The sequence below is a fragment of the Pararge aegeria genome, chromosome 24 (assembly GCF_905163445.1).
Source record: "Pararge aegeria chromosome 24, ilParAegt1.1, whole genome shotgun sequence".
Lineage (NCBI taxonomy): Eukaryota > Metazoa > Arthropoda > Insecta > Lepidoptera > Nymphalidae > Pararge > Pararge aegeria.
Window position 1 is genome coordinate 10479767 of NC_053203.1, and position 27913 is coordinate 10507679.

Consider the following 27913-nt stretch of genomic DNA (forward strand, 5'->3'; position numbering starts at 1 on the left):
AGTTGTACGACGCGTCGTTAGGCATAGCTAGGCTCTGACTCACCCTGTCATTGATACCGGTATCGGTCAGGTTGAGTCATGCGATATGCTTTGGCTTCGAAGCCCAAAAATAAGACTGTTCTCATATTGGGACACGGCAAAGAGTAACCCATGTGGTGCGCCGTGCGACTGTCTGTCACAGCTTTATATTCCAGTAGATAGCGAAGGTAAATATTAATGCTTAAACACAACAGTCATGTTTTGACGGCCGATGGGCGCAGTGGGTAGCGACACTGCTTTCTGAGTTCAATGCCGTGGGTGCAATTCTCACAACAGGAAAATGTTTTTGTCATAAACACGAATATTTATCAGTGTCTGGTTGTTTATATGTATAATATAAGTATTTATGTATATTATTCATTAAAATATTCATCCGTCCAGTGGCGGTACTACCATACAAGCCGAAAAGCCGGGCTTGCGTTACAATAAATATCTCTTTCAAATTTTTCTCGACTATTCCGAAATGAAATTAACAAAATAATTAAAACTTGATAGCAATGAGGATATAAATACAATGTTTTAACTTTTCCTTAATAATGTATATACTCTTTGTCTACTTTACTGCAAGCACTACGTTACTCTGGCAGGTATACTCTGTGGTAGCAACCAGCCGAACGGCGCGGCGCCGCGCCGAACTATCACTATCGCGCTCTTCGCGTGTCTTCGTACGCGATCGGAGGCCCCGCTTTGTCTCGCTCACACGCATTTGCTTTTATGGGGCTTTTATTTTACTGCTCTCTCTCATAGAAATTTCAATGTATTTAGCAGAGACAATCTAGATTATTTAAAAATTTTGTATGGAGATCAAATGCCAGATTGCGAGTTGAAGTTAGTGAAGATGACCAGCGAGCGAATTGAAACAACTTCACGCGTGTTATTGTTTGCGTTACAACTAGTTGACACTTGACAGATTCATTATTATTGATTAGTAACTAGTTAGGAGTTTATTATTGTTTTTTTGAGTTGAATTGTGCATTTTACTGGTTTTTTTTCTTACAAATTATAGTTAATATTGTTAAATATGAGGTCAATTTGTGTGCAAATTGTTTCTGTGGCGAAATCAAAAAATAATTGGCGAACAACAGGTAAATTTTTGCATATTTTTTTTCTAATGAAAAGAATGGTTGGAACGCGGCTGGTTATGACATAAATTACCAGGCATCATAAGAATTACAGAGAGCAGAACTCAAAGAAACACTTGGGATTACTATGATTACTTTTTAATTTTGGCAAACATTGCAAAGAAACTTCTTTATTATAATTCGCGTACTGTCCCTAACCGTAGTGTTTTTCAAAGATTTGTTGATACTGTTTGTCATTTAGCACAACAAGAATGGTGACTTAGAGATCATGACGAGTTTAATTTGTCCTTTAGGTAACTGGGCTTGCTCAAATTCAAAACCCTAGGAACGCCACTGTCATCCGTCCGCCGTCATCTTAGTACCCTAAACATGAGCTACGCTTACTTCGGGGCTAGATGGCGATGTATGTATATAGCCGCCAACGATCATAAATTTAACTAATATCATAAATGCGAATGTGAGTTTGATCGTTTGGTAACGCTTTTACGCCTCTACTACTTAACGGTTAAGTCAGTAAACATAGTGTGTAGTGTTTTGTATTTTACTTCTGTCTTTGTATTTCTATTGTTTTTTTTATATTCCTAACTTCATAGTGGTGTACAAATAAAGAGTTAAATAATAATAATAGTGTATAAACGTATTCAGAAAAAAAACCAAGTAAAGACTACAACGGATAAATCCATCTTTTTCATTTAGTCTGTGGCCAAAGTTAACAAAGGTTTACGTTATCACAACATTCGATGACGGGCCCAAGGATGAATCATAAGTTAATCATACAAGTTTTTGACATTGTTTCTTTAAAGCGTGGAACAAAATACCTTTAGGTACCTACTTACTCAAGATAGTATATACATATAGTATATAGATGGTAGTAGGTAAGCATCTAAAAAATTAAAATAGATTCGCTTTCAAGACCTAGTAATGTTTTATAACGAAATATTATAAAAGAAAACCTTGATATATATTATTATATATTAAACCTATATGCTATATACTAGCTGTTCCCCGCGGTTTTACTTGCTCTAACTACGGGCACAGTAAATATATTAAAGTAGTATGGGAACTACGAACATGTGCAAAACAGCAAGCTTACACATTGTAGTACCCCGACTAAAATCCTGCGAGAATAGCTTTGGGGCCACGTCGGTTCTTGCCTGTGTGAGTGTCTCGGTAGCTTCAATACCGCATTAATATATTATCTATGCTACGGGGTGGACGTATTGTACGATTTGTACGATTCAAACCTATGACTTCTCGAACTTCGTTTCCGAGCACAGAATTCAGTTTCAGCCAATCAGCGTGGCGGTATAGTTGACTACCTGCGCAAAGCTACTCTCGCAGTTAGCTTCCGCGACGATATAAAGTTTGAATCCTTCTTCTCGGTTGAATCTTACTTCCGAACCGGTGGTAGACACGACAAACAGATATACTTGACGTTTCAAAGTTAAGCCTACTTGAAATAAATGAATTTTAATTTTTTGAATTTTGAATCCTGACTGTACCTTACTTATAAACGTACGTATAAACTCCCGTCTAGGTTATATTTTAAACTGATTTAAAAAAAGGAGGAGCTTCTCAATTCGGTTATATTGTTTTTAAATATGTTCCTTCATAACTCCGTCATTTAATAACCGATTTGGAAAATCCCTTTTTCGATTGAAACGGTATATAAACTTCAATCAAACTGGAAACAACTCGTGGAGAACTTACGCGAGTGTAGCATGCATGTGAAAACGCGCAAGATATATATGTATGTACATATATGATCTTCGAAATCGCCGGCAATGGACGTTTATGGACACATGCAATCCGCCGCTTATGACGGACTACCCCGTGACCTCTTTATCCTTTTTTACAGAAGTACCAATGGCTTAGCAACACTATATTTTACGTTTGAAATGATGATCGTTTTGTTGTGATTTAGAACACGTTCCTCAATACATCCAATGACTCAATAGCTCGTCATACGATAGTAACTGTGTTATTCAAAAATGTATTGTTCCAAAGAGCTAGTGATATATAATACAGTTTTAACGGTCAATCCCCTGTGAGACTTTCGAACTACACGGAATCTAGATGATGCACAAGTGAGCGCAAACACAGCTTTTTAAATTCCACTTCAAGCTAGCCCTTGACTGCAATCTCCCCTGGTGGTAAGTGACGATGCAGTCTAAGAGGGTAGTGGGCTAACCTGTTAGGGAGTATGGGTGAAATGGGTTACTATGCGACATCATAACGGAACGCTAAATCGCTTAGCGACACGTCATTGTCGTTAGGGTGGTAACTAGCCACAGCCGAAGCCACCCACTAGTTAAAAGTGCACTCTCTATTACCTCACCCTTATAGGACAATGGGATGGCAGACCGGCAAGACATTAGGCGCAGGGTTATTTTATTACACATTTGAATTAGGGTGTTAACTTTATCGGAGGGAAGATCTGCAATTAGCGACGTCACAATAAGAAAACGTGCAACAAGGTAATAAAAAAAAGTAAACAATTGTATTAGTACGAGCGTAATTGATTTGCTAGAAATTATCTTAAATATTCTTCGAGCTTAAGATTTCGATAAAAATCTTTCGACGAACTGTTCGCAAACATCCAACTGTCTTATTTTAAAATAGGAGTTCTCTCGTGCGTGGGCTAAGACGCAAAAGAAGTTTTGATCCACAAATTCACTAGATTTGAGTTCAGTATACCAACGTAGTGGAAATAACTGCTTTTTGTACAAACGATAATCACGTAGTAACAGGCATGACAGTTTTCTTTATGGACGTTAAACGATAGCGTGATATAGAAATTGAATTAACGGTGAAAGTATGATTCAATTAACTTTAAAGCTTCCTTAGGATTATTCCTAAACGTCGCTGATATTTCCATTGAACACTATGGCTAAAGTATAATCCGATTTTTGTGTTCTTGTGCGTAAAAGTCTTGCCTACTAATATTTGTTATGTCCTCCCGACTCCCGACAAAGCAAATAATCTCCCGCAAAACAAGTTTGATAATTTTAAGTTCACATTTTCGTCAAACGAAACTTGTAAACACACAAAAAAAAATGACAAATACTTATGGCAAGAACAAAAACAGTTATTAACATGCTCATTCGGTTCTTATCTCATGTGTCACAAATAACTACTATGTTTTTTTTACTTATATCTACAGTGCAATGCAAAAATATGTTTGTTTACTTAATATATTATGTATAATTAATGTTATTTACTTATTTTTTTATTTCTCCCGTACCAAAGCCCTAAAATCCCGAAAAATCGGTTTTTAATCCCGATAACGGGAAGAATCGATCTGGCAACCCTGCTTGCGACAGGCGTAAATCTTGCAATCACTGCTGTCGAACGTCACTTTTCCATACAATAAATAAACAAAAGTGACGTTTGACAGCAGTGATTGCAAGATTTTCCCCTGTCGCAAGCAGTGGTGTGCACAGGGTTTTTGACCAGGGTATGCATAAAGAAGGAAAATGGCATAAAATGGAAAAATCCTTCCCCTTTATGAGTAACAAAAACACTGCATACCCTAAACCCTGTATTTTTTTAGGGTATGCAGTGCTTTTGTGCATTTATGAAGTGCACGCCACTGGTCGCAAGCCTGTCGCGAGATTCGTAATGACCCTGCCGAGTTCCCTGCAGGCACCTGTGACTTTGTACAGTTTCGTGCGTTTTTATTTATACAATTAAATATCACATTTGTTAATCGTCAAGGAAAATATCGTGCGGAAATCTGCAAGCCTGGGAGGTCTCCATAGCTTGCTCAAAAGGCTTGTGAAGTCTAGCAATCCACAATAGACCGGCGTGGTGGAACGGCCCTAAGCCCTCCTCAATCTGAGAGGAGCCGTGCTCTGTAGTGTACAACATTTACTTACACGGATAATTAACCGATATGAACTCAAACACTCTCTTCAAATACTTATTTAGGTGTTAATATAAACTCATTACCGACCCAATACAGGGCACGGGTTTCCTACAACAATGAGAAGGGGTTAAGGCCGTAGTCCACCACGCTAGCCCAATGCGAATTTCATCCAACATTCCGCGTGTGTGAAGTGAGACGTGCGCGGGCCGTTGTCCCTGTTTTTGGACATATACAATAATGACTGAACGAACGTCTTTTCTTAACTCTATTCATTCTTCTTAATTATGTTAATATTTAATATAAGTGTAGCGGTCTCCACATTAAAGAACTAGATGGCGCCACAAAAATCCTGCATCGCGTTCGCGAAGTGTTCACGAAGAATGCCTACATATACAACTTTCAAAAATTAATGTTCGGACCTCGGTCCCCGAGCACGATCGCGCGCTCGGAGCAAGATCCTCCTATTGTTACGGTCGAGCGTATCACCATAGCTCCCGTATATAAGTAAACGTGTTGAGCGAACCAAAGATTTCAATAGTATACAGATGAAAACAGCCGAAAATCATGCTTTACTGATAAAATTAAATGTGACCGTCATTTACGCCGCGGTGACTGTAGCGCTTGCTCAGTGCTTGATATCAACTCAAAAACTCTCTTCAAATACTTATTTAGGTGTTAATATAAACTCATTACCGACCGACGTTCATAAAAACATTTCTAAATTTAAGAGAAAATGTGACTGCAATAATTTAAACATTAGAATTAAGAATAAGCTTACAGTGCAATATACTAGGTTACATAAAATTCGTAATTCGTTTAAAGGAAATTGCATACAATTCTACAATGAACTACCAATTGACATCTTGGAGATGTCTCTTAAAAAGTTCCAAGTTTGTATTAAACGTAAGCTTATAGAAAAGTCCTATTATAGTATAAAGGACTACGTAAACGATAAAAAAGCTTGGGTGTAAATTGTTGCTCTTCTAATCATTTAAAATGACATTGTGAGATGGTGATAACAAAAAAAAACACCCGGCTAAGTTTGTTGTGGGCTTCTTCTTAGACCAGGACGCGTTTGGAACCCTCGTAGCTTTAGTTTTAAGTTTACGAATGTGGTTATCGCCATCATCTCACTACCGTGTAATTCTTATGTACGCATCAAAAGTGCCACCTATGGGCCTACTTGAATAAAGATATTTTTGACTTTGACAATACAGGGCACGGGGCTCCTACGACAATGAGAAGGGGTTAGGGCGTAGTCCACCACGCTGGCCTAATGCGGATTGGTGGACTCCACACCTTTTAGAACACTATGGAAAACTCTCAGACATGTTACAGTTAAAAACAGTTACCTCACGATGTTTTTCCTTCACCGTTTATTTATTTATTCATAAGACACACCAGCAATTAATTGTAACTACATTCAAAAAAAAATATGTGTTAGAATTACAAATTCTGTCTAGTACAATTACAATAATCAATTATAGGTGTATGCAGCATTATCGTTGTTATCTCCGGTCACAATTTAAAAAAAAAATTAAAACTTAAATAAGTATTTAACTATAGATTATTAAAAATAATAATATGAATTAAGCTATTAAACAGATTGATTAGTAATATTAAATTAAAATTAAAATTTATAATTAAGATTATTTTTTAACCGTTGAAGCAAGTAATATTTTAATTACTTAAAACGCACTTGGAAAAGTTAGAGGTGCGTGCTGGGATTCGAACTTGGCCCACAAAAGTGAAGTCGAAGTCCTCTCCACTAGGCTATACCCGCTTCCCACTGCTAAGCTAACCTAACCCAAGCATAAGTACCAAATGATATAATTACTTATAATAGTGATATATGCAATAACAAACAGTATTGATTGTGATGTATTAATGTTTACAGACCTAATTGAATCGCGGCCACCAATCGATCCAATTGCCTTACCGACGACAATAACTACCGAAATAACTGCTCTGTGTATATATATATGCACAGAATTATGAACATGTAGAATCCGTGTACACAACTAATATTGCAGCATCAAGAACCACTCCAATTTAGTAGTGTTACGTACGTTAGTGTTAGTGTATAACAGGCGGTTAGTTACTCCATACCATTTAGCAGTTGACAGAAATTATTTTACCTCTAATGTTCTAAACGTTTAAAATAGTAGAAATTAGAAAAAATTGTGAGATAGCAACATTCCGCGGGTGTGAAGTGAGACGTGCGTGGGGCGTTTTCACGGTTGGTCACAATGCACTGCATGCAATAATGGGTGAATGAGGGTTCTGTCTCTTCTTAATTCTATTCATTCTTCATAATTATGTTTATATGGGGCAAGTTAGTTTTTTTTTGGTCTTAGTTGTTTTTTTATACAAACTAATCACAGACATGTACATGAAACAGAGAGAGATAGATATAAGTAAACTGTGTTGAGCAAACCAAAGAGAAAACCAAACAGCTGCAAATCCTGCTTATAAAAGTATCTATCTATAATTTGCGCGCCACGGTGACTGTATGTAGCGCTTTCTCAGTGCTCGGTTTTTATATGGCAATTGCAACATGCATTTTCGGTTTTTTCAGAACTTAGCAAATATCCGCGTTTATACTTTGATTAGTGACCAAGCGAACTCATAAATTTCCTACGAGATTTCCAGGGAGGGCCAGCCACGTCCGGGAGGTATACAACAGGTTCCCTAGGTCTAACAAAGCTAACAAGAGGGGCATGTGGTCCTGCCCAAGGGTCCGAGGGTAGCAATAAAACTTTTCCACCACGCCAAAGAGAAAAAAAAAAATGGAAGGGCAGCTGCCCTCCCCTGCCTCCCATGGGTACGCCCATGCATATAGGGATATAGGTATCGAGTGAACATAGCCTGGTTGAAATGCCGTTCTCATTCAGATGAACTTCCTGTGATAGAAAGATGCTCGTAAATACTGGGTCAGAAGACCGAGTCGAAAAACTATCAAATCATGGTCAAGGCGGAGAAGCTAAGTAGGTATAACAAAAAAAAAAAGAAAACACGCAATAACTATATTTAAACACGATTTCAAAGCTACGGAAAATTCACTCAACATGAACGAAATATACACTGGAGTTCTTACAATTTGAATCTCACCCAAATCGGTAGCCATTAATTCTCTTGCCAACTTGCTATAGTTTATTTAACATTCGAAACAGTCTTAATGTTTTCGCACTTGCTTATTTTGGGATGTGAAAGTATCAATTTTGTTTAGACTCCTCCTCCTCCGCTTTAGTTTTAAGTCTCCTAGGTTTAGTTTTAAGTCTCCTAGCTTTAGTTTTAAGTCTCCTAGATTTGTTTTAAGTTAACGAATGCAGTGATCACCATCAACTAACATTAGTGTTAACATGTTAAATGTATGAACGCTTCATAAGTGCCTGTGATGATGTAATGGTCTACATAAATAAAACATTTTTTGATTTATTATTTTACTCAAAAAGCACTATGTATGTATAAATTAAAATACCATATGGTGAGGTTCGCAAAACCCGAAAAATAGTTTAACGCTTGACTTGAAGTTTAAACAAAACGTTATATTTCTTGCAAAGAGTGTTTGAAGGTATCTGCATACGCTTCGTATAAAACAAAGTCGCTACCTGCTGTCTCTCTATTCCAATATATATGATTAGTCGCTACCCGCTGTCTCTCTTTTCCAATATATATTGAAAGTTACGCAACGGATTTTGATGCGGATTTTCATAACAGATAGTGATTCAAGAGGAGTGTTTATAACTATCATACATATATATTCCAAACTTTAAGAACAAGACGATAAGGTCTCAAAGCCGTACGATCAATATATAAACTTGGATCACGCGAATCGGGAAACGGTCATAAATTAGTGATACCTGCATATCGTCTGCGAAAGGTGCAGAACTCCTTTGTGGGGTTGAGTATACGCTTTTACAACATGATTCCTAAGGAAATTCTTGACCTACCAATGCATACATTTAAAAAATGTGTAAAAACGCATCTAGTACAGCGAGGTTACTATACATTTGATGAATTCCTCAATGACAAGGTAGAATGGAAGCAGCCAGCCTCGCTCTCATCTCCCGCAAGATAGCAAAATGATTTTAAATGTTGATGTTGGAAAAGAGCAACTACTGAGTTTCTTGCCGGCTCTTCTCGGTAGAATCTGCTTTCCGAACCGGTGGTAGAGTCACACAAACATACATACTTGACGTTTCAAAAGTGCTTATAAAGTAGGCCTACTTGAAATAAATGAATTGAATTTGAAACTGAGATTTCAGCAGGTATCGTCTAATCCTTTCAAGCACTTTATCAGCAATAGAGTTTGTTAAAAAAAATACAAAGTATATTGTCTTGCCTAAATATGATTTAGTAACTGCAGTGTCACTGACTCAGGACAAACATAAAAAAGACATAGGCTCAAGAAATATATATAGACGCGAAATCACGATTATATCAGCGAGACCTTTTTAATCCATTATATATATAATATAATTATTTAATATAGCATTTATTTCATTAATTTCTACGGAACAAATTCAGTTTTAAGTTTAATTCGGTACAGCAAAATCGGATCTAATTATCTGATCTAACTACGTTCCTACGCGAACGGAGTGCAGCTAGCTGAATTAAGGTGGATTTGATTTTGGCATATTTTTTACAAACCTTAGAATTTTCGTTGCGAGAAAAATTGCGTCAATAAGTACGATAATACGTTCTACATAACATAAATTCATCAGCATATCAACCGATTGACGTCCACTGCTGGACATAGGTATTTTTTAGGGAGTTCCAAATACTACGGTCTTGTGCCGTTTTGTTCCAGCGGGTCCCTGAGACTCGACTGACCATCTCGTCGGGGTCTACCAACACTTTGTTCACCTGTGCGAAGTTGCCATTCCAGCTCCTTGGGACCCTAACGTCCATCGGTTCTCAGAGTTATATGCTAAAAACAATATAAAAAAACACCTGGCTAATTTTGTTGTGGGCTTCTTCTTAGACCAGGACGCGTTTGGAACCCTCGTAGTATAAATATCGCCTTCATCTCAATACCGTTTCTTCCACCCATCTTTCACTGTTCAGGCTGTTAAGCTTTGGAATGCCTTGCCTCTTGAAATCCGAGAGGCACAGTCTATTACCATTTTTAAAAAACTTGTCAAAGATCATTTTTTGTCTGCATGTGCGGATCTTTAACTTGCCTATTCCCTTCTGTTTTATTTGTGGTTTGACAATATTGTATATATTTATTTATTATTGATATTAATTATATAGGTATATATTAATTATCATCACTATCTATATATTTTATTGTAAGTTTGTTATATTTACATATTATATTTGTATATATAGGTTTATGCATGTTTATTTGCAACACAGTACAGTAAAATGCACCACCTACCTCTCTTCTTGAGCTGTTTTTAACGCCTTTGGTTGCCTGGAAGAGATCGCTATGTAGCGATAAGGCCGCCAAATTGTATACCTTTTGTTAAATTTTTACTTTTAATTTGTTATGTTTATGTGGTGTACAATAAAAGTGTATTCATTCATTCATTCATACCGTGTAATTCTCATCAAAAGTCCCACCTAAGCCTACTTGAATAAAGATATTTTTGACTTTGATATTGCTCCGCCCATTGCCCACATCAGCTTCGCGACTCGTTGAGCTATGTCGGTAACACTGGTGTTTCACGGATTTCCTCATTCCGTGGGAATTCCGCCAGTTAAAAATAAACTAATATTGACTGGTTAACATAAATTACCCAATTTCTATAGCCTAACAAAACTATATTACCATTATCAGCAAAGTTGGAAGTAATCCAAGGAATGTACTTATTTACTTTACTAATGATATGTTATCTGTCACTCAGTACACCTTCACTCAGTGATGCACACTAATTATCCTTCTTAACCAACTTGAAGTAGGATTACCAATTCTTGCACTGTTTTTGGTCTCTTATATATTTGTTTCAAATTCTAATTCATTTATTTCAAGTAGGCCTACTTTATAAGCACTTTTGAAACGTCAAGTATGTATGTTTGTAGTGACTCTACCACCGGTTCGGAAAGCAGATTCTACCGTGAAGAGCCGGCAAGAAACTCAGAAACTGTTTATAGTAATAATTGACGGACTAAGCTGATGGCCCACTTGATGGCAAGTGGAAATCATTGCCTTTAAACAGAGCCTCACTTAGCTGGGTATGCAAGGAACATGTCCTGCCTGAGGACTGAGGCATAGGTAGGTGGATGCCCGTAATTACGCCAGCATCAACGTTTTTGACCGGAACATAGCAATGCTACTTGACGTCAGAAATAAGCATGCCGGTCGGAACTACTTCCGCTGACGAGCTCTGTCACAAAAAGTTCTACTACAAACATCATATACAGTAATCCATGTATACAACGCATTTTCAAATAACGCGATTTGAAGCCCCCATATATAGCGGGCTTTCCCACGTTATATTTCTTTACTGTGAAATTTATAATTTACTAGCGGTTCCTAGCGCCATCTGTCGGGCTAATTTGTGAATCTAAACCATCCAGGGTGCCACAACGTATACCAAAAAATTAATTCAAATCGGTCCAGCCGTCTAGGAGGAGTTCAGTGACATACACACAAGAAATATATATATAAGATATTTATTTATATTTTTTTTTATTTAAAATGTTCTTAGTTTAATAAAACGACCTTATTTCGTTATGTGTACAAATAAAGAGTTAAATAATAATAATAGTGTATAAACGTATTCAGAAAAAAAACCAAGTAAAGACTACAACGGATAAATCCATCTTTTTCATTTAGTCTGTGGCCAAAGTTAACAAAGGTTTACGTTATCACAACATTCGATGACGGGCCCAAGGATGAATCATAAGTTAATCATACAAGTTTTTGACATTGTTTCTTTAAAGCGTGGAACAAAATACCTTTAGGTACCTACTTACTCAAGATAGTATATACATATAGTATATAGATGGTAGTAGGTAAGCATCTAAAAAATTAAAATAGATTCGCTTTCAAGACCTAGTAATGTTTTATAACGAAATATTATAAAAGAAAACCTTGATATATATTATTATATATTAAACCTATATGCTATATACTAGCTGTTCCCCGCGGTTTTACTTGCTCTAACTACGGGCACAGTAAATATATTAAAGTAGTATGGGAACTACGAACATGTGCAAAACAGCAAGCTTACACATTGTAGTACCCCGACTAAAATCCTGCGAGAATAGCTTTGGGGCCACGTCGGTTCTTGCCTGTGTGAGTGTCTCGGTAGCTTCAATACCGCATTAATATATTATCTATGCTACGGGGTGGACGTATTGTACGATTTGTACGATTCAAACCTATGACTTCTCGAACTTCGTTTCCGAGCACAGAATTCAGTTTCAGCCAATCAGCGTGGCGGTATAGTTGACTACCTGCGCAAAGCTACTCTCGCAGTTAGCTTCCGCGACGATATAAAGTTTGAATCCTTCTTCTCGGTTGAATCTTACTTCCGAACCGGTGGTAGACACGACAAACAGATATACTTGACGTTTCAAAGTTAAGCCTACTTGAAATAAATGAATTTTAATTTTTTGAATTTTGAATCCTGACTGTACCTTACTTATAAACGTACGTATAAACTCCCGTCTAGGTTATATTTTAAACTGATTTAAAAAAAGGAGGAGCTTCTCAATTCGGTTATATTGTTTTTAAATATGTTCCTTCATAACTCCGTCATTTAATAACCGATTTGGAAAATCCCTTTTTCGATTGAAACGGTATATAAACTTCAATCAAACTGGAAACAACTCGTGGAGAACTTACGCGAGTGTAGCATGCATGTGAAAACGCGCAAGATATATATGTATGTACATATATGATCTTCGAAATCGCCGGCAATGGACGTTTATGGACACATGCAATCCGCCGCTTATGACGGACTACCCCGTGACCTCTTTATCCTTTTTTACAGAAGTACCAATGGCTTAGCAACACTATATTTTACGTTTGAAATGATGATCGTTTTGTTGTGATTTAGAACACGTTCCTCAATACATCCAATGACTCAATAGCTCGTCATACGATAGTAACTGTGTTATTCAAAAATGTATTGTTCCAAAGAGCTAGTGATATATAATACAGTTTTAACGGTCAATCCCCTGTGAGACTTTCGAACTACACGGAATCTAGATGATGCACAAGTGAGCGCAAACACAGCTTTTTAAATTCCACTTCAAGCTAGCCCTTGACTGCAATCTCCCCTGGTGGTAAGTGACGATGCAGTCTAAGAGGGTAGTGGGCTAACCTGTTAGGGAGTATGGGTGAAATGGGTTACTATGCGACATCATAACGGAACGCTAAATCGCTTAGCGACACGTCATTGTCGTTAGGGTGGTAACTAGCCACAGCCGAAGCCACCCACTAGTTAAAAGTGCACTCTCTATTACCTCACCCTTATAGGACAATGGGATGGCAGACCGGCAAGACATTAGGCGCAGGGTTATTTTATTACACATTTGAATTAGGGTGTTAACTTTATCGGAGGGAAGATCTGCAATTAGCGACGTCACAATAAGAAAACGTGCAACAAGGTAATAAAAAAAAGTAAACAATTGTATTAGTACGAGCGTAATTGATTTGCTAGAAATTATCTTAAATATTCTTCGAGCTTAAGATTTCGATAAAAATCTTTCGACGAACTGTTCGCAAACATCCAACTGTCTTATTTTAAAATAGGAGTTCTCTCGTGCGTGGGCTAAGACGCAAAAGAAGTTTTGATCCACAAATTCACTAGATTTGAGTTCAGTATACCAACGTAGTGGAAATAACTGCTTTTTGTACAAACGATAATCACGTAGTAACAGGCATGACAGTTTTCTTTATGGACGTTAAACGATAGCGTGATATAGAAATTGAATTAACGGTGAAAGTATGATTCAATTAACTTTAAAGCTTCCTTAGGATTATTCCTAAACGTCGCTGATATTTCCATTGAACACTATGGCTAAAGTATAATCCGATTTTTGTGTTCTTGTGCGTAAAAGTCTTGCCTACTAATATTTGTTATGTCCTCCCGACTCCCGACAAAGCAAATAATCTCCCGCAAAACAAGTTTGATAATTTTAAGTTCACATTTTCGTCAAACGAAACTTGTAAACACACAAAAAAAAATGACAAATACTTATGGCAAGAACAAAAACAGTTATTAACATGCTCATTCGGTTCTTATCTCATGTGTCACAAATAACTACTATGTTTTTTTTACTTATATCTACAGTGCAATGCAAAAATATGTTTGTTTACTTAATATATTATGTATAATTAATGTTATTTACTTATTTTTTTATTTCTCCCGTACCAAAGCCCTAAAATCCCGAAAAATCGGTTTTTAATCCCGATAACGGGAAGAATCGATCTGGCAACCCTGCTTGCGACAGGCGTAAATCTTGCAATCACTGCTGTCGAACGTCACTTTTCCATACAATAAATAAACAAAAGTGACGTTTGACAGCAGTGATTGCAAGATTTTCCCCTGTCGCAAGCAGTGGTGTGCACAGGGTTTTTGACCAGGGTATGCATAAAGAAGGAAAATGGCATAAAATGGAAAAATCCTTCCCCTTTATGAGTAACAAAAACACTGCATACCCTAAACCCTGTATTTTTTTAGGGTATGCAGTGCTTTTGTGCATTTATGAAGTGCACGCCACTGGTCGCAAGCCTGTCGCGAGATTCGTAATGACCCTGCCGAGTTCCCTGCAGGCACCTGTGACTTTGTACAGTTTCGTGCGTTTTTATTTATACAATTAAATATCACATTTGTTAATCGTCAAGGAAAATATCGTGCGGAAATCTGCAAGCCTGGGAGGTCTCCATAGCTTGCTCAAAAGGCTTGTGAAGTCTAGCAATCCACAATAGACCGGCGTGGTGGAACGGCCTAAGCCCTCCTCAATCTGAGAGGAGCCGTGCTCTGTAGTGTACAACATTTACTTACACGGATAATTAACCGATATGAACTCAAACACTCTCTTCAAATACTTATTTAGGTGTTAATATAAACTCATTACCGACCCAATACAGGGCACGGGTTTCCTACAACAATGAGAAGGGGTTAAGGCCGTAGTCCACCACGCTAGCCCAATGCGAATTTCATCCAACATTCCGCGTGTGTGAAGTGAGACGTGCGCGGGCCGTTGTCCCTGTTTTTGGACATATACAATAATGACTGAACGAACGTCTTTTCTTAACTCTATTCATTCTTCTTAATTATGTTAATATTTAATATAAGTGTAGCGGTCTCCACATTAAAGAACTAGATGGCGCCACAAAAATCCTGCATCGCGTTCGCGAAGTGTTCACGAAGAATGCCTACATATACAACTTTCAAAAATTAATGTTCGGACCTCGGTCCCCGAGCACGATCGCGCGCTCGGAGCAAGATCCTCCTATTGTTACGGTCGAGCGTATCACCATAGCTCCCGTATATAAGTAAACGTGTTGAGCGAACCAAAGATTTCAATAGTATACAGATGAAAACAGCCGAAAATCATGCTTTACTGATAAAATTAAATGTGACCGTCATTTACGCCGCGGTGACTGTAGCGCTTGCTCAGTGCTCGATATCAACTCAAAAACTCTCTTCAAATACTTATTTAGGTGTTAATATAAACTCATTACCGACCGACGTTCATAAAAACATTTCTAAATTTAAGAGAAAATGTGACTGCAATAATTTAAACATTAGAATTAAGAATAAGCTTACAGTGCAATATACTAGGTTACATAAAATTCGTAATTCGTTTAAAGGAAATTGCATACAATTCTACAATGAACTACCAATTGACATCTTGGAGATGTCTCTTAAAAAGTTCCAAGTTTGTATTAAACGTAAGCTTATAGAAAAGTCCTATTATAGTATAAAGGACTACGTAAACGATAAAAAAGCTTGGGTGTAAATTGTTGCTCTTCTAATCATTTAAAATGACATTGTGAGATGGTGATAACAAAAAAAAACACCCGGCTAAGTTTGTTGTGGGCTTCTTCTTAGACCAGGACGCGTTTGGAACCCTCGTAGCTTTAGTTTTAAGTTTACGAATGTGGTTATCGCCATCATCTCACTACCGTGTAATTCTTATGTACGCATCAAAAGTGCCACCTATGGGCCTACTTGAATAAAGATATTTTTGACTTTGACAATACAGGGCACGGGGCTCCTACGACAATGAGAAGGGGTTAGGGCGTAGTCCACCACGCTGGCCTAATGCGGATTGGTGGACTCCACACCTTTTAGAACACTATGGAAAACTCTCAGACATGTTACAGTTAAAAACAGTTACCTCACGATGTTTTTCCTTCACCGTTTATTTATTTATTCATAAGACACACCAGCAATTAATTGTAACTACATTCAAAAAAAAATATGTGTTAGAATTACAAATTCTGTCTAGTACAATTACAATAATCAATTATAGGTGTATGCAGCATTATCGTTGTTATCTCCGGTCACAATTGAAAAAAAAAATTAAAACTTAAATAAGTATTTAACTATAGATTATTAAAAATAATAATATGAATTAAGCTATTAAACAGATTGATTAGTAATATTAAATTAAAATTAAAATTTATAATTAAGATTATTTTTTAACCGTTGAAGCAAGTAATATTTTAATTACTTAAAACGCACTTGGAAAAGTTAGAGGTGCGTGCTGGGATTCGAACTTGGCCCACAAAAGTGAAGTCGAAGTCCTCTCCACTAGGCTATACCCGCTTCCCACTGCTAAGCTAACCTAACCCAAGCATAAGTACCAAATGATATAATTACTTATAATAGTGATATATGCAATAACAAACAGTATTGATTGTGATGTATTAATGTTTACAGACCTAATTGAATCGCGGCCACCAATCGATCCAATTGCCTTACCGACGACAATAACTACCGAAATAACTGCTCTGTGTATATATATATGCACAGAATTATGAACATGTAGAATCCGTGTACACAACTAATATTGCAGCATCAAGAACCACTCCAATTTAGTAGTGTTACGTACGTTAGTGTTAGTGTATAACAGGCGGTTAGTTACTCCATACCATTTAGCAGTTGACAGAAATTATTTTACCTCTAATGTTCTAAACGTTTAAAATAGTAGAAATTAGAAAAAATTGTGAGATAGCAACATTCCGCGGGTGTGAAGTGAGACGTGCGTGGGGCGTTTTCACGGTTGGTCACAATGCACTGCATGCAATAATGGGTGAATGAGGGTTCTGTCTCTTCTTAATTCTATTCATTCTTCATAATTATGTTTATATGGGGCAAGTTAGTTTTTTTTTGGTCTTAGTTGTTTTTTTATACAAACTAATCACAGACATGTACATGAAACAGAGAGAGATAGATATAAGTAAACTGTGTTGAGCAAACCAAAGAGAAAACCAAACAGCTGCAAATCCTGCTTATAAAAGTATCTATCTATAATTTGCGCGCCACGGTGACTGTATGTAGCGCTTTCTCAGTGCTCGGTTTTTATATGGCAATTGCAACATGCATTTTCGGTTTCTTCAGAACTTAGCAAATATCCGCGTTTATACTTTGATTAGTGACCAAGCGAACTCATAAATTTTCTACGAGATTTCCAGGGAGGGCCAGCCACGTCCGGGAGGTATACAACAGGTTCCCTAGGTCTAACAAAGCTAACAAGAGGGGCATGTGGTCCTGCCCAAGGGTCCGAGGGTAGCAATAAAACTTTTCCACCACGCCAAAGAGAAAAAAAAAAATGGAAGGGCAGCTGCCCTCCCCTGCCTCCCATGGGTACGCCCATGCATATAGGGATATAGGTATCGAGTGAACATAGCCTGGTTGAAATGCCGTTCTCATTCAGATGAACTTCCTGTGATAGAAAGATGCTCGTAAATACTGGGTCAGAAGACCGAGTCGAAAAACTATCAAATCATGGTCAAGGCGGAGAAGCTAAGTAGGTATAACAAAAAAAAAAAGAAAACACGCAATAACTATATTTAAACACGATTTCAAAGCTACGGAAAATTCACTCAACATGAACGAAATATACACTGGAGTTCTTACAATTTGAATCTCACCCAAATCGGTAGCCATTAATTCTCTTGCCAACTTGCTATAGTTTATTTAACATTCGAAACAGTCTTAATGTTTTCGCACTTGCTTATTTTGGGATGTGAAAGTATCAATTTTGTTTAGACTCCTCCTCCTCCGCTTTAGTTTTAAGTCTCCTAGGTTTAGTTTTAAGTCTCCTAGCTTTGTTTTAAGTTAACGAATGCAGTGATCACCATCAACTAACATTAGTGTTAACATGTTAAATGTATGAACGCTTCATAAGTGCCTGTGATGATGTAATGGTCTACATAAAAAAAACATTTTTTGATTTATTATTTTACTCAAAAAGCACTATGTATGTATAAATTAAAATACCATATGGTGAGGTTCGCAAAACCCGAAAAATAGTTTAACGCTTGACTTGAAGTTTAAACAAAACGTTATATTTCTTGCAAAGAGTGTTTGAAGGTATCTGCATACGCTTCGTATAAAACAAAGTCGCTACCTGCTGTCTCTCTATTCCAATATATATGATTAGTCGCTACCCGCTGTCTCTCTTTTCCAATATATATTGAAAGTTACGCAACGGATTTTGATGCGGATTTTCATAACAGATAGTGATTCAAGAGGAGTGTTTATAACTATCATACATATATATTCCAAACTTTAAGAACAAGACGATAAGGTCTCAAAGCCGTACGATCAATATATAAACTTGGATCACGCGAATCGTGAAACGGTCATAAATTAGTGATACCTGCATATCGTCTGAGAAAGGTGCAGAACTCCTTTGTGGGGTTGAGTATACGCTTTTACAACATGATTCCTAAGGAAATTCTTGACCTACCAATGCATACATTTAAAAAATGTGTAAAAACGCATCTAGTACAGCGAGGTTACTATACATTTGATGAATTCCTCAATGACAAGGTAGAATGGAAGCAGCCAGCCTCGCTCTCATCTCCCGCAAGATAGCAAAATGATTTTAAATGTTGATGTTGGAAAAGAGCAACTACTGAGTTTCTTGCCGGCTCTTCTCGGTAGAATCTGCTTTCCGAACCGGTGGTAGAGTCACACAAACATACATACTTGACGTTTCAAAAGTGCTTATAAAGTAGGCCTACTTGAAATAAATGAATTGAATTTGAAACTGAGATTTCAGCAGGTATCGTCTAATCCTTTCAAGCACTTTATCAGCAATAGAGTTTGTTAAAAAAAAAATACAAAGTATATTGTCTTGCCTAAATATGATTTAGTGACTGCAGTGTCACTGACTCAGGACAAACATAAAAAAGACATAGGCTCAAGAAATATATATAGACGCGAAATCACGATTATATCAGCGAAACCTTTTCAATCCATTATATATATAATATAATTATTTAATATAGCATTTATTTCATTAATTTCTACGGAACAAATTCAGTTTTAAGTTTAATTCGGTACAGCAAAATCGGATCTAATTATCTGATCTAACTACGTTCCTATGCGAACGGGGTCCAGCTGAATTTAGGTGGATTTGATTTTGGCGTATTTTTTACAAACCTTAGAATTTTCGTTGCGAGAAAAATTGCGTCAATAATACGTTCTACATAACATAAATTCATCAGCATATCAACCGATTGACGTCCACTGCTGGACATAGGTATTTTGTAGGGAGTTCCAAATACTACGGTCTTGTGCCGTTTTGTTCCAGCGGGTCCCTGAGACTCGACTGACCATCTTGTCGGGGTCTACCAACACTTTGTTCACCTGTGCGAAGTTGCCATTCCGGCTCCTTGGGACCCTAACGTCCATCGGTTCTCAGAGTTATATGCTAAAAACAATATAAAAAAACACCTGGCTAATTTTGTTGTGGGCTTCTTCTTAGACCAGGACGCGTTTGGAACCCTCGTAGTATAAATATCGCCTTCATCTCAATACCGTTTCTTCCACCGATCTTTCACTGTTCAGGCTGTTAAGCTTTGGAATGCCTTGCCTCTTGAAATCCGAGAGGCACAGTCTATTACCATTTTTAAAAAACTTGTCAAAGATCATTTTTTGTCTGCATGTGCGGATCTTTAACTTGCCTATTCCCTTCTGTTTTATTTGTGGTTTGACAATATTGTATATATTTATTTATTATTGATATTAATTATATAGGTATATATTAATTATCATCACTATCTATATATTTTATTGTAAGTTTGTTATATTTACATATTATATTTGTATATATAGGTTTATGCATGTTTATTTGCAACACAGTACAGTAAAATGCACCACCTACCTCTCTTCTTGAGCTGTTTTTAACGCCTTTGGTTGCCTGGAAGAGATCGCTATGTAGCGATAAGGCCGCCAAATTGTATACCTTTTGTTAAATTTTTACTTTTAATTTGTTATGTTTATGTGGTGTACAATAAAAGTGTATTCATTCATTCATTCATACCGTGTAATTCTCATCAAAAGTCCCACCTAAGCCTACTTGAATAAAGATATTTTTGACTTTGATATTGCTCCGCCCATTGCCCACATCAGCTTCGCGACTCGTTGAGCTATGTCGGTAACACTGGTGTTTCACGGATTTCCTCATTCCGTGGGAATTCCGCCAGTTAAAAATAAACTAATATTGACTGGTTAACATAAATTACCCAATTTCTATAGCCTAACAAAACTATATTACCATTATCAGCAAAGTTGGAAGTAATCCAAGGAATGTACTTATTTACTTTACTAATGATATGTTATCTGTCACTCAGTACACCTTCACTCAGTGATGCACACTAATTATCCTTCTTAACCAACTTGAAGTAGGATTACCAATTCTTGCACTGTTTTTGGTCTCTTATATATTTGTTTCAAATTCTAATTCATTTATTTCAAGTAGGCCTACTTTATAAGCACTTTTGAAACGTCAAGTATGTATGTTTGTAGTGACTCTACCACCGGTTCGGAAAGCAGATTCTACCGTGAAGAGCCGGCAAGAAACTCAGAAACTGTTTATAGTAATAATTGACGGACTAAGCTGATGGCCCACTTGATGGCAAGTGGAAATCATTGCCTTTAAACAGAGCCTCACTTAGCTGGGTATGCAAGGAACATGTCCTGCCTGAGGACTGAGGCATAGGTAGGTGGATGCCCGTAATTACGCCAGCATCAACGTTTTTGACCGGAACATAGCAATGCTACTTGACGTCAGAAATAAGCATGCCGGTCGGAACTACTTCCGCTGACGAGCTCTGTCACAAAAAGTTCTACTACAAACATCATATACAGTAATCCATGTATACAACGCATTTTCAAATAACGCGATTTGAAGCCCCCATATATAGCGGGCTTTCCCACGTTATATTTCTTTACTGTGAAATTTATAATTTACTAGCGGATCCTAGCGCCATCTGTCGGGCTAATTTGTGAATCTAAACCATCCAGGGTGCCACAATGTATACCAAAAAATTAATTCAAATCGGTCCAGCCGTCTAGGAGGAGTTCAGTGACATACACACAAGAAATATATATATAAGATATTTATTTATATTTTTTTTTATTTAAAATGTTCTTAGTTTAATAAAACGACCTTATTTCGTTATGATATGGTTTTTTCTTAATATTCGATTTAAACCCCCTTTAGCGAGGAAAGTTAAACGTGAATAATTTATAGGTAACGCGTAAAACGCGTAATACGGGAATACCTATTCCTACAACGCGCTTTCCTATAACGCGGAACCAATCTACCGTGTCATAGGTGGGATTACAGCACATACTCAAAGTTCCGGCCTGGTGCAAGGATGTGTTATTTACAGCTGACTTTGGCCTGAGGGCAACAGCTACTACAAAGGGCGTTTGGATTAAAGTATCACTTACTTAAACGGTGAAGGAAAACATCGTGGGGAAGCCTGCATGCCTAAAAGTTCGAGTTGTCAAGGGGTCGTGAAGTCTACCAATCCGCACTTGGCCAGCCTGGTAGATCTTGAATCCCGCATAAATAAATTATTTTTCACAAGTTAGCCCTTGACTGCAATCTTCCCTAGTATGTAAGTAATGGTCCAAGATGGTACGTAGCGAACAAGCCTGTTAGAGAATTAGCTATACTCCAAGTTCTATGTGGTATTTTATCCAACTGCTAAATGCTTTCTGGCACATCTCTGTCAATAGTCGTATCTAGCCTCAGCCTAAGTTTGACCCAACCAAACTAAAGAAATTCAGAAAATATTAATTACCAAATTGTCCCTGCAAGGGATTGAACCTGGGACCTCCCACTGTCGAGACCACAATGCTCACAACAGAGGGTTTGAAAATAAAATTATTATTGTTAACAGGTTGACGGTTGACTGATAAATGACTGAACAAATTTAATAAATAATCCATTTTTTTTAACTTGTCTAGTAATGTTAACATACTTTTTGTTGTTACATTTTAAAAGTGCTAAAAAAACGAATGATAAAAAAAAATATCAGGGGTGTTCTATAAATAAAATGTTTGTTTTTATTAATTATATATTTATGAGGAACTGAAACTGGAGGATACAACAGTTTTTCTAGGAATAATGTTAGATTCTAAACTTCAATGGGGCCCTCATGTAAATAATTTATCGAACAGGCTTAGTTCTGCTGCCTATGTGGTAAAGAAGATATGCCATATGACCGACGTAGAAACTGCTAGACTGGTATATTTTACTTTGGGGTAATGCTGCTGATATTAGCACTATTTTCGTGATGCAGAAGAGGGCTGTTTGTTTGATCTACAAAATGGGTCCGAGAGAGCCATTAAGAGATATATTTAAAGATTTTAAAATAATGACAGTGTATAGTCAGTACATATTTGAAAATTTAATGTACGTTCATAAAAACATTTCTAAATTTAAGAAAATATATGACTGCAATAATTTAAACATTAGAAGTAAGAATAAACTTACAGTGCAATATACTAGGTAACATAAAATTCATAATTCGTTTAAAGGAAATTGCATACAATTCTACAATAAACTACCAATTGACATCTTGGAGATGTCTCTTAAAAAGTTCAAAGTTTGTATTAAACGTAAGCTTATAGAAAAGTCCTATTATAGTATAAAGGACTACGTAATCGATAAAAAAACTTGGGTGTAAATTATTGCTCTAACCAGGTTGCTCTTCTAATAATTTAAAATGACATTGTGAGATGGTGATAACAAAAAAAAACACCCGGCTAAGTTTGTTGTGGGCTTCTTAGACCAGGACGCATTTGGAACCCTCGTAGCTTTAGTTTTAAGTTTACAAATGTGGTAATTCTTATGTACGCATCAAAAGTGCCACCTATGGGCCTACTTGAATAAAGATATTTTTGACTTTGACTTCATTTTAAATTAAAAAATAACAATATAGTTAGATTTGCAAAACATGCAAGAAAACAATTACTATATTCTTCTTATTAGGAAAGCAAATGTTTATATTAACTGGTAGCCCACTGGTAAAATTGGTCCCTAATTAATTTAAATTATATTATGACCATTTTTAAGGTTAAAGTCTTGTCAAAGACGATTCTTCTTTTAATCAACGATTTTGCTATGGCAACACAGTCAATCTACCTGTTTTTCACAAACAAATTATATAATCAAAAAAAATCATTGAAAAAGAGTACCTATGTGTCAAATACTTGGTTACAATAGTAACATATTAAGCTACATGACACAGACAAAGTACTGTTTTGCAGTACAAAAAGCCATAAATCAAAAAAAGTATACAAACGTGACTAAAAAAACTGTCAAAAGTGACATAAATTTTAGTATGTCTAATGTTTTTTTAAATTATTTAATGTCTTTTCAATTCATAATTAAAAAATATATATTAGCACTCTTTCTCGATATATACTATCTGTGCAAAGTTTTTGCTTAACATTTAATATATAGATGTTAATACAAAAAGATTTTTTACAAATCAAAGTTACTTACCAAAATTATTTACACATGAAAAAATAGAGGGATGATTGTTAAGAATAAGAGACTAAAGTTTTAAAGAATTTCAATCTTTGGTTCAGTTATTAGGTACGATTCTTGATTAGAGGATCTCTAAGAAATATATTTACCTAATAATATTATAATATGATGCAGTAGTAAAAAAAATATATGAATCAGAATAAGATTCTAATCGGAATTTTATTAATGAACTTTATTAAGAACAATAATTTCAAATCTAAACTGATATTACTAAAACATTAACAAACAAAATAAGATTTCTAAAAAAAGTATGATGATGTAATTTTAAAATTAGAACACTTTCTCACTTAAAAAAGAACTAGGCTAAGGTAAAACAAAAGCTTATTTCCATCAGGTATGCTAACCCTCACCTACTAACACGAATCTATCATCATTTACATGTTTGAGATAATCCCTCTCATTTAAGCTATTTTAAGAATCAGTCGCAAGTCTTACTCAAAACAAATATTATTCGCGCCAATTCCAAAACGACGATCATAAAGAATGCACTTTCGGCAAAGACCACGCAATGCATATGGAATGCAACAGATGATACGCGCACAAAGCTTTTTATTTAATTTTTTTTCAGTCCTACTTATCCAGACATTTCCGGGAAAGCGGCCAGTAACAACGGCTCTAAGTAACCCCTTTCGCAAACAAGTATTTTAAAACTTATAATCTAATTAAAATATTATAATGTTTATGTCAAAAACTTACATTTTTCATAAAATAAATCACTACATAAAATTTAAACTTAGTTTTAAACTTCACACACGTTCACTGCGTACACTTTTCAACCGCGATCTGTCAAACTTTCGAATTGGGTGTTGCAAGTTTTTACCCCGTATTATAAATGTCAAACTGAAACTTTTTATTTTAATTTTTGAAAAAGAGAGTAGTAAATTTAAATAGAGTAAAGTTTTACAACTTATACCACGAACATAAATAAATTACAAAAATTATAGGCTGTATCAGCACTACATTCTGTTCCTAATAAAGTTGCCACTGCACAATATGGAGTTCCCGATTTGCATTCACGATTTCTTCGCCAGCTGAGAGTTTCACGTTACCTATATTTATTATTATTAGCAGTGGCCAGTGACTAAAAATAGGTCAAATATTTAAAAATGCTCGTTGGCACGTATTGCGATCCAGAGCGGTTGTAATCACATTCGCGAAGTGAAATGTAAGACAAATTTATTTGCTTTATGACAAAGATGTTACTGATTTAAATTATATTTTATCGAAGTCCTACTGATTATTCAATTATAGGTATGATATCTTTGACATTTTTACTTAATCGATTCTTTAAGATCGAACATATCTCTGCATTCTGATATTTATTTACTTAAAATATTCCACTTATTTTGTTCATAACAAGTCGAAGTGTCATTTCAAATGGCTATTTGAATTGAATATAAAACTTTAGATGCTGAATGACGCTTTATCATTTAAAGTGGAGTGAGGAGTCACTAAACAAACAACAAAAAACAGGGTTCAATGCTCTTGAAAGAGATCAGTACGACATGGCAGTTAGGAAAATAAGAAAGGATTCATAAAACCTGGTTTATCGGCAGTTTTATGGATCCTCATACCAGAAAATTTTTATTCGTGCCTGATAATATTTTATCGTTTGCGCCGATATGTGTTATGGTGTACTTACATACTATACAATAAGGTTTTAAAAATTCTAACATAGACTACAAACAAACAAACAACAAACTACAAACAAACTCTGGACTATAATCTCGCAGAGCATCTAAAATCCAAACCCACAGCGAAGATTTAATTGAAGATGGAAATGTACTTTAAGGTTAAAAATTATGTAAATATTACAAAGCATAGGTGTAATGACCTTGTTATTAGAGTTTACATTGTGCGTTTGATTCTTAGCGGGTATTAGATTAATTTATCCAAAGAAAGCTTTTAAATACATTTTAAAGTATCTGGTTTCTGTTTAAAGACTCCGATGGTAGATCATGATAAGGATTAATAAGGAGTAGGATATTAAGCGCTTTACCAAATTCGATTTATCAAGTTGTACCCGTGGCTCTTTTAAAATGATCAAGTTAATACAGCCTTTATTTCCAGAAGTTCTGTAGACAAGACTGCTGGGATAAGTTCATTCTGCTAATAAAAAAGGCACAACCAAGCAAACTAAAATATGTCTAGGTGTGCTTTTACAAATTTTGTACCTTATTACATATCTTTCTGATTACAATGGTAAGCTTACAATTTTTGAGAACATTGTACAGATACAAATAAAACAAAAAGGGAACAGTAAACATTTTTATTTTATTGTAAATATTATTTTATTGTATCATCGTGAAACTCGCGATGTGCTTTTGTACTAAAGCAATAAATAAACACAAACTTGACATGAATATTGGTGTTTGTTTACAATTAGCAAGGTGTTACCAGTTACAAAAAACACTCAAAATGTGATAGCTATTTTGCGTTTGACAGTTATAGATTAAATATTCTCACATTTAACACACATTATTTACTTGATTGCCTATTCAATCGTTTTATTTTAAATCCTAGGAGAGGCTCCTTACTGTTATTTTATACTGTTATATTAGTTTATTAAGTTTTCATTAGACAGTTTGAAGAATATTTAGAATAAATTTTGCTTATATTTACCTAAACTAATTTAATGGTTCGTACAATTTATAGGTACTGTGGCAAATAATCACAGAAGTGTTGTATTTGTATACCTAGATACGAATACTCTAGTAATTCACGGTCTAAGATCTAAGCCATCGCGAGTCATCCCATGTGAAGATTTACAAGCAATAAGTACTACGACTATGTAACTTCAGTCGGCTTATAATGCACTTACACTAAACTTCCTTCCATTGAGCTTTACCACCGTAAGTTTATCCCACATTGCCTCACGTGACGCGAGAATCATAAAAAATGCAAGAGTTACACGCAGCACATGATTTGTCTGATGCGGTTGAATCATGCTGGAGATATTCGCACTTTTGAAAAATGCTGCTGATTCAATGTCTCTTACTTCTTACGCTTGTGACAATGTATGATATACTTTATGATTCAAATGCTAATGCCAATTCACACGAGATTGTTGAACGACGACAATTTTTCTATAATTGAGAGCCCAAGAAGTAAATAAAGAGAGTTTCTACACAAGAAATCTCAGTGAACGACTCCAATTCTTTGCTATGAATCAAAAATCAAACACTACACAGACACCACCACTATTATCGTTAATCTATGAAATTCCAGATAATCAAATTGTAGGTACTCCCAAATGTATTCCCTGGATATAGAATTTACTAGACTTATTACAGCAAGAAAGAAACTACCGATTAGTTATACTTTTAGATATTAAGAGGGTACATCTATTTAACGAGTGTTAATTACGTCTTAAGTCAACATTTAACGATGCAATTTTATTCAAAGGTTGTTAACAATTTTATACTCTTACAAAATTACCTACGCCCTTCCGCGAAAATCAATTTCAAATGTCTGGCCATAATCGTGTGAAATGGCATTGAAAAAAACTGAATAAAATATTGGTATCTGCTTACCATGCATAGAACTACAAAATGAAATGAGTGTAATAATATGATAAAAATATTTTTGAATGAAAATATAAAATATTTGTACTGTGTTTGGAGTGCGAGTGAGTGTTAGTAGAGTGAAAATATCACGAGTGACTATGGGTGGTTGTTTTTTAAAACTCTTATATGAATGTTTAATTAAAACATTAAATAGTTAATGCTTCTGATGTTTGCCAAACATTGTTAGTTAAAGATTTGTTAGATAATTATATTATGTTTTTTTTACATTTTATTGAATTTTTAAAGTAGTTTAGATTGCAAGTAGTGCTAACTCTGAACGCAAACATGTATTACGACGTTATGCAATAAATTATTATAATGTATGAGCGAAAAAAAGTGATTCTAGAGAAGAGTAAAAATTA

General features: G+C 35.8%; 1 protein-coding gene across 1 annotated transcript in view; it reads right to left on the reverse strand.

Annotated features, from left to right (window-relative positions):
• The window catches only part of LOC120634559, a 61617-nt gene extending 36761 nt beyond the window's left edge, over positions 1 to 24856 (reverse strand). The window contains exon 1 of the mRNA XM_039905257.1: positions 24682 to 24856. The gene's annotated coding sequence lies outside the window, so the exon portion shown is untranslated. The remainder of the gene's footprint in view (positions 1 to 24681) is intronic.
• Between the last annotated feature and the right edge of the window lie 3057 nt (positions 24857 to 27913).